We start from the raw sequence: 7,471 nt of genomic DNA on the forward strand, positions 1-7,471 counted from the left end.
AGAGAGAGAGAGAGAGAATGGGCCTGGCATTATCTTTTAAAGCCTCAAAGCCCACCCACAGTGACACATCTCCTTTTACAAGGCTATACCTCCTAATTCTTCCCAAATAGTTCCATTAACTGGGCTAATGTTCAAACACATGAGTCTATGCGGCCACTCTCATTCAAACCATTCAAATCACCATAATCTCTGAAATTCTCAGATCTCTTGTGCTGCCTTCCACTTAGTAGGTAGGGTTTTGAATCTAGTACACGTTCCCATACCCCTGCTTCTCCTCATAAACAGGTTGATTAGCCCTCTGTTTTTTTCCTCAGTCCTCTTGGGTGAGAGTTTTTATCACCCTCCCTTCCACCCCACCATCCCCTCCCACACTGGTTAAGGGTTTACTCTACAGCAGAATGAGTAAGGAACCTCAGCTAACTTCAGGGCACCTCTGACAGGCGTTGCTCCTATTCCATTGGTCTGCATTGCAATGTAAATTTCCAAGTTCAGATTTTTGCATTGGTTTTGGTAAACACACTTTGCGGTTGTTTGTGAGTTGGGGAAAGAGCTTGCAGGGCAGGTGATCTACTTAGCTTCTGCCCTTCCCCAACCACTTCCCCCTCAACTCCCCACTCCAGGGAAGGAGATATTTCAACCACCACTCCAGCTCACAAAGAGCATGCATGTTGGCGAATTTCTGACTCAACCTGGCAAAGTTCACTCCTGAGAGCAAGTGTTCTGTCTCCTCTCTCCTCCAGATGGCACTCTTGCCTCAGATTCGGTGTCCATTGTTTGCTGTGTCTGAGTTCAACTCTTGCAAAGGGTTAAATGTAAGTGAGGAATTGACATTTGTGTTCAGTGTTATTTTTGTTGTTACAAGGGAAGGGGTGTGCCCCACCTTCTGCTAAATTGATAGATGGCAGAGTATTGATATCGCACTCCCCTCTCCTGCATGGAAACACCTCAGTGGCTGTTCCAGGGCCCAGAAGGCCTGTTGAGTGGCATCTGGAGTAGTTTGAGAGCTATCCTCAAGCACTGAAAGCTTGCTCCACCTCCAGCTCTTACAGAGCTGTTCCCAAACAGATTCTACCATGTGCACGTAAGCCCCCTTTGCTTAAAATAGTCTACAAGGCCCCACTATGCCTGGTTGGCCTTAGAAGAGTTAAGGAAGGCTTCTCTGATGCTCTGGTTAAAAACAAACAAACAAACAAACAAACAAACAAACAGCCTTCTTCAGACACGGATCTTTTGTTCTGGGTTGTGGATTTCAGAGTATCTGCCCCTCACTCTGTGTGATTCCTAGATCATCATGCATCATTTGTACAGAAGTAGGGATATGTTTTCTGTTCCCTTTCCCAACTTTAGTAAGTTTTTCCAAAGCTGTCAAGGAACCGGATGTTCCTTGCTTTTTCCCACATGCACAAATGATTTGTTCCTAGTTTCTTTCTCCTTCCTTTCTCCAGGCACTTATCCCTTCTGAGATTCCAGGGAGCTGGGAAGGCAGCTGACAGCTCTTAATAGTTCTGAGAGGAAAATGGAAGCTGTCACAGTTCATTTTATAAAAGTATCTATTTCTGTAACCACTACCCACCAAGAAATGCAATTTTTCCAGCACCTTTCACTAGCTAATAATCCCACTGAGATAATCACGACGAACCCTGGCCATCAGTAGTATGATCCTTTCTACTAGCTACATTTTTGTCATTGTGACAAATCTGGAAGAGAACTACTTTGAAGAAGCAAAGATCTGCTTGGGTTTAAAGCTTTCAAAGTTGCAGAGCCTGTGATTAGTTGCCCTACCTTGTTGGGGGCTTGAGGTGAGGCAGAAATCAGGGTAGAAAGAGTGCTGGAAAAGCTATTCATCTCATGGAGGTCAGCAGGTAGAAAAGAAAGATAACGTGCCTGGGATTCAAATTTCCTATGCACACCACACACACACACACACACACACACACACACACACCTATACACACAAAGCTAAATCCCATGTCTAACCTTTCCAGCTATCCCAATCACACTACCAGATTCCATCAGGGAAATTAATCACATTCCATCAGGGGAATTAATCCATCCCCGAGGCCAGAGCCCTCTGGGTACAATCACTTCTCAGAAACTTAACAGCTGGCAATCCTGCTTCCAAATGTCCTCATGGTGGACATTTCCTATTTAAACCGTAAGTAACACCTGCTTTTGGATTTCAGATCAAAATCCCCATACCTATCAAACTTTTCTTCTTTTGTTTCTTTTATATCATATTATATGTCTTTGTATACACACATATGTGCTCTGTTGTTCTGAATATCTCATTATACAAAAACTGTTCAATTCACTATCCACTTTCCAAAATGATGGAAATTTGAATGTGTGGGGGGTTTTGCTTTCAGTTTTTCCTGGTGTACACCTATTGTGAACAAAGCTGTTTTCTTGAAACTGTAGTAATGCCAAAAAAAAAAAAAAGTGGATACAGACAGTAAAAACTGAAAATATAAATTAGTTTCCTTGTCTGACAGGATTTCAACATTTAAGTTGCAAAGCACCTCTACAAAATTAGCCTTGAGTGGTGTATTTTTGTGCTGCAGCATTGAAAAAAAAAAAAAGAGCATTGGCTTGGGGAGTCTAGTGGAATTTTATTTTCTAATTTTACATACCTTGTACCTTTGCAAGCCATTCTCAGAGTCCTGTTGACCTCTGTCATTCCTGCTAGCTTTGGCAGGCACTGTGGGATGGGGACCACATTTATTTTGCCAACCAGTCCTTGTTTAAACTCTATCCATCATAAGCATAGACCTTCATACCCTTTTTGATGCACAGCAATTGACAGACACAGTAGACCCTACCTTAAGCCACAGCACTTGTGGAAATAATTCCACCATTAAATTATGTAGCACACTAAAACACCCCTTAAAAGTCCTTCACTCCTTTCTGTCACTACAATGCCACTCAAGCTGTAATGATATAGTGTGTTTTATCTCTTACCAACTGCTTGTTATAGCTATGTGAGGCCAGAATGAGTTCTTAATCACTGTAGTCTCCAGGCATTGGGGAGAGATGTACAGCACCTTCAGCCAAGGTCTGGGACACTGCTAAAGCTCTTTAGCTCTGGGGCTGGAGAAAAGACTCAGTGCTTAAAAGTGTGTAGTGTTCATGTAGAGTTTCTGAGTTGGATCCCCTGTACCCATTCATGAAGCTCACAATTCCAGTTTCAGGTGCCTACATAAGAATTATACTCAAATGCATCTGTGCACACACACACACAAAATTAAAAATAAATTAAATCTAACTAACAAACAAATACCTGTCAGGTGTTGACCAGCTAGGCTTAAAGCAAAAAGCAAAAAACAAAAACAAACAAACAAACAAACAAAAACCCAGCAAAACATTCTAGAAATCAAGACCAAAATAAAAGAGGCGCTGCCAGGCATGGGAGGCAGACTCAGCAACTAGGGAATTTGATTAGCAAACACAGGGGACTTGCCAGCATGTAGAATAGTCCTGAGCTGCCTTTGTGTCCTGATTCTGGATACAATCATAAATGTTTTTACTTGAGGAGAGTTTATCATAATTTCCAAAGAAGTTTCCATCACATGCTACGTGGTTCCAATACTGTAGAAGAACATTCTTTTAGGAAATTCACCACAATTAAGAGTGTAAAGAAGTTTCCTCTGAACAGAAACATTTTCCTGAGAAGGGAGGGGGAAACTCGTTGTCTTATTTACTGGTCAGTATTAAAAAATACACACAAGTAATGTTATATAGAACCAACAGGTTACATTTAAGGACACACACACACATGCACATATGCATACAGTAACAATTATTGAAAAAAGAGGTTATAAATTTGAAGGTGAGCAGGGAGGTATTGAGAGGGCAAATAGAGGGGAGAAATGCTGTAATTAAATTATAATGTCAAAATTAAATCAAGAAAGAAACAAAACAAACTTCAAATACCATGACCAGGCAATTTATGAAAGAAAGCATTTAGCAGGGGTTATGATTTAAGATGTTTAGAGTCCATGATGGCAGAGCAAAGGCACAAGGACAAGAACAGCTGAGAGCTAGCATCTCAAACCAGAAACAGGAAGCACAGAGCATGCTGGGAATTGCATGATTCTTTTGAAACTTCAAAGCCTTAGTGACACACCTCTTTCAACAAGGTCATGTCTCCTAATCTTTCCCAAACCACCAACAACTAGGGACCACGTTTCCAATGCTCAGACTTATGACAGACATCTCATTCAAACATCAGAAAAGCTCTAAAAATATCACATTCTGGGCATTCTGGGAGAACAGAAACTTGGAAGATTTTTGTGGCCTCTTCCTCAGCAATCGAGGAGTAAAGAACTGCCTGGGTGTCTGACTCAGAGCAGAACCATGGAGGTAAGAGGTAGCTGGACTGTGGAGTTGCCTGCAAGCTACGCAGAGGGCTCCTGAGCTATAGATTTTGTGAGTACTCACCTGTGCTGGGGTAAGCTTCCTGGTCATGCGGCTGCTTTTAGTCATCCCTGTTCCGTGTGAGTAGCCGTTCATCTACACTCCAGTTAATACTTTTGGTCACCAAGTTGGACTTTGGCAAAATTGTTACATTGAGTAAGTGTGTATGTGTGTGTGTGTGTGTGTGTGTGTGTGTGTGTGTGTTGGGTCTCCTAGGAAAAGATGGATTTGAAAGGTTACAGACTAACATTCTTTACTTTCCCCCAAGTGCATTCAGAAGTCATGACGGATGACGGCAGCATCTAAAAGCAGTTTGAATGTGGGACCCAGTTTTCAGCAACAAGGTCTTGGTGACGCTCATGGTTTGAATATGTAATATCTCCTATGCCTTATGTTTTAAATAATTGTTTCCAGGTTGACGGCAATACTTTGGAAGATGACGTGCAATCGTTTTGGCAAAAGTAAGCCAGGGGACCTGAGAAGAATGCAGTGGCCCCTGTTGCTGGTGTTTCTGCTCGCTGATCTTCCATGAGGTGAGATCTTCTCCTACAGTCTCTCATCTCCGTATTCTAGCCATGACTCCCTGACAGGGTGGACTGAGCATCCTAGAACCCTGAGCCGCGTCAACTCTTCCTTTATTTTGATTTATTCTTTCAGGCACTTTCCGCCACAGAGATATGAAAGACACTAACACAGGATCAAAGCCGAAGGATGATGTACTGCAAGCATTTAAAGGTATGAATGGGGTTGTTCAGCCTTTTCTCATCTTCTTCTTTAAGTCTGACCTCCTTGCTGGATGATGCCTGTGCGTCAGGCACATGCTCACTGGATAGAGACTTCTCAAATTTGGTCAATTTTCCATGAAGTTGAGCAAATCGAGTTTCCAAAGGAAGTTTCCTTTCATCGTATTTTCTAATCTATTATTCCAAACCATCTAATAAGTATTCACTTATTTATGATTATATCTGAGAGGCCAAATCTTTTAAGTTTAGACTCGATTTTACAGGATCTGACCTAAGTTTGAACTCAGGTAAACTAACAGGCTGGTGCCTAGAATTAGTTTCCAAGTTTCCCCCCAACAAAACTGGAGCCTAATTCTAGTCTCTAGGCTAATCCCCAACAAGACCAGCATCTACAGGTTACACCCTCAACAAGGTGGGCATCTTCAGGTAATTCCTCCAACAAATCTGCACCCCAGGTTACATGCCAACATCCTGCCTAACAACCACCAGTGCAGAAGGGAGCAGAAATTAACTTTATGATATGACTCCTAGCACCAGCCAATTATGTTAAAGGCCACAGTAGCTTTCCAATTAGATGCTTGCACACTTACCCCCCCTCACACACATACCCCACTTGCTGCTTACTATAAAGTCTTCCCTCAATAGATAATCAGGGCTTCCCCTTCACCAAAATCATTCTGTGTAACAGTGGTGGGTTGGAGGGGTCTGAGCTAGCTTGAATAGAATAAAGACCCTACTGTTAAATGGATCTGATTGGCTCCTTTCTGTTTTTGGGGACCATTAACATATCCCTGGAACTACATATTTTCATTTAGCTGATTTTTTCCTCTCATATATCTAAACACAGAATTAAGTAAAATTTAAACTGTCATTTTTCTTTTTTATTACATTGAATATATTTTGGTAGTATTGGTATAGACCACACCAAAAGTAAAAGTGTTAGAGGGGGTCTTTCCTTCCACTGCATGGATCCCACACATTGAATTTAGTCATCAGGTTTGGCAATAGATGCCTTTACCTGCTGAGCTACTTTACTGGCTCACAATCAATGATTTTTCCCACATGAGGCTGTTGGTAGCATTCTTCTAGACTAGTTTTATGGAAAGAGAGTTGTGGTTTGGATAAAAACGGCCCATCATATATTTCAATGCTTGGCCCACAGTTGTTGGTGCTGTTTGGAAGTGGTTATGAGATGCAGCCTTATTAAAAAAGGCATGGCCTTGGAAGTGTGTCACTGTAGATGGTCTTTGAGTATTCAAAAGCTCAGGCCAACCAAGCTCTCTCTCTCTCTCTCTCTCTCTCTCTCTCTCTCTCTCTCTCTCTCCTCTCTACCTCTCTACCTCTCTTCTCCCCCCACCTCTCTCCTGCCTGTGGATCAAGATATAAAGCTCTCTCACCTACTGCTCCAGTGCCATGCCTGTCTGCTTCTTGCTATGATGATCATGGACCAACCCTCTAAAACTGCAAGCAAGCCCCCAACTAAATGGTTTATTATATAAGTATTCCCTTGGTCATGGTATCTCTCTTCACAATAATAGAACAGTAACTAAGAAATGGTTACATAGTAACTTGTCTCTCAGAGTTGGCCTCTTTGGTATCATTGTAAGCAGTGGTTCTAAATCTTGCTAATGCTATGACCCTTTAATTCAGTTCCTCATATTCTGATGACTCTCACCAATAAAATTATTTTCATAGCTACTTCATGACAATAATTTTGTTACTGTTATGAATTGTAATGTAAAGATCTGTGTTTTCCAATGCTCTTAGGTGACCCCCATGAAAGAGTCATTCAAGCCCTAAAGCATCACAACCTACAGCTTGAGAACCATTGGTTTAAGAAATCAATATTCTCCCTGGCAAAGACACCTGCCTCATAGCTTTTGATGAGTTTCTGGCAATATCTCTCTTGTGACAGACTGACTAATAAGCATAATGGTACATTCTGGCCTGGTAAAACCTCTTTTTCCAGTCCTAAGGATGGAACCCAGGACCTTACATGTGTTAGGCAAATGCTCTGTCTCTGATGTATAACTCCAATAGATTTTCCAGTTTTATACTAAGATAGGATATCACTAAGTTTCTCAGGATGGCTTTGAACTCATTCTGTGTCCCAGACTGGCACTCTACTTGTGGTCTTCCTTCTTCAAACCCCCAAGTACTTGGAGTGACATGCCTTTAACAATATGCCCTTCTCTCATAAAGCTTTTTAAAAGGCAAAGTTTCTCTTTTGTTCTGTCTGGTTTGCTTATAAAAGAGTGATAGTGAAGTCTGGGGTACAGTTTTGATGATATGCAACTTTATGTGAGATTTACTGA

General features: G+C 41.6%; 1 long non-coding RNA gene across 1 annotated transcript in view; it reads right to left on the reverse strand.

Annotated features, from left to right (window-relative positions):
* LOC114637499 overlaps nt 1–4,483 on the reverse strand; it is a 15,243-nt gene extending 10,760 nt beyond the window's left edge. The window contains exon 1 of the long non-coding RNA XR_003713760.1: nt 4,438–4,483. This is a non-coding gene — a long non-coding RNA (uncharacterized LOC114637499). The remainder of the gene's footprint in view (nt 1–4,437) is intronic.
* Nucleotides 4,484–7,471: the final 2,988 nt, after the last annotated feature.

This window comes from Grammomys surdaster, unplaced genomic scaffold (genome assembly GCF_004785775.1).
Source record: "Grammomys surdaster isolate TR1022 unplaced genomic scaffold, NIH_TR_1.0 125323, whole genome shotgun sequence".
NCBI classification, from domain to species: domain Eukaryota; kingdom Metazoa; phylum Chordata; class Mammalia; order Rodentia; family Muridae; genus Grammomys; species Grammomys surdaster.